This window comes from Poecilia formosa, unplaced genomic scaffold (assembly GCF_000485575.1).
Source record: "Poecilia formosa unplaced genomic scaffold, Poecilia_formosa-5.1.2 Scaffold215, whole genome shotgun sequence".
Taxonomy (NCBI): Eukaryota; Metazoa; Chordata; class Actinopteri; order Cyprinodontiformes; family Poeciliidae; genus Poecilia; species Poecilia formosa.
The window spans coordinates 555,345-556,746 of NW_006800154.1; positions in this window are offsets into that span (position 1 = coordinate 555,345).

Sequence of the window (1,402 nt, forward strand, 5' to 3'; positions counted from 1 at the left end):
TATATTTTACACTATAATTAATATATAGAGTACAGACTTCAGTTTTGGGTTAACAAAATATTGGTAAATTTGACATAAAAAAACTGTTAAATTACGGAAAAATTCTGACGGAACTTCTGTGAAAAAACAAAAACAAAAAACAACTGAAAATACCCTGGCAGAAAGTTAGGACATTTTCTGTATTTTTTTTTTCTTCTTTTTTTTGCAGAATTTCCATCAAAATATTTTCCATAATTTAACAGTTTTTTATGTCAACTTTACCAATATTTTGTTAACCCAAAACTGAAGTCTGTACTCTATAACATATATTAATTATAGTGTAAAATATATTAAAGATAATGTATTTAATAAATTCTTCACATAATTTTGAAACAAAACTAAATTGTTGTTTGAAATTAGCTCATCCAAAGTGATATAAAAATGAAAGCCTTCGACAAACAATTTGCAGACTTTATTTAGCAATTTAAGACCATAAATTGACATGTCATCTAATCTTTATAACTAACCTTTGCTATTATATATTAAGAGCTAAACATATTCTTGAGCTTGCTAATGTTTATCTTCTGTACATCACAAATAATTTATTGCATTTTACTATACACATTTTCAACCTATAAATCAAATGTAAAGCAGTCTTGACTCTAGTCTTTGAAGTCAAATAAACAATTTTGTTAAGTTATTACTATAAGATGGAACATAAAAAAATAGCTTTTGAACATGAAAATCATAGTTGTAAACAGGACCAACATACTTCAAAATAAATGCCGAAAGTCAACCACTATTTTTTTTTATAAAATACAGGTATAAATATTATGTTAAAAATCAAATGCTACATAAACCCAGCCGGTAACACTTTATTTGAAGGTGGGGTGAATAACACCTGTCATGAACATGAATAAGTCTTCATGAATATTTATGACTGTTGTCATAAAGCGTCATTTGGTAAATCATGACACTTTTAATACAAAGTTGACATTATTGAAAATGTCTTTGTTAAAATACTACTACTAATAATAATAATAATAATAATAATAATGGTAATAATAATAATGGTAATAATAATTATTGTTATTGTATTTAATTTCCTATGGCATATAGAAAGTATTTTTGAATTGAATTTGAGCAGTTAAACACTAGCAAGATATCAGCTTTCCACTGCTTGCTGTTTCTGGAAGTCATTAATTAAGGAAAATGTCAAACTGAAAACTACTTTGAATGTTTTTTCTTATAACTAAAAAGACAGGGTATACTAGTCATGACATTATGTTTTTAAAACAGTGGTTCCCAAACTTTTTCTTCTGCGGCCCCCCCAGTGGTTTCCAAACATTTTCTGCGCTCCCCACCCCGCTTTATGGATTACAAATGGCTGTCTAGTTGAAACGACGTGTGTCACTGGGGTTGT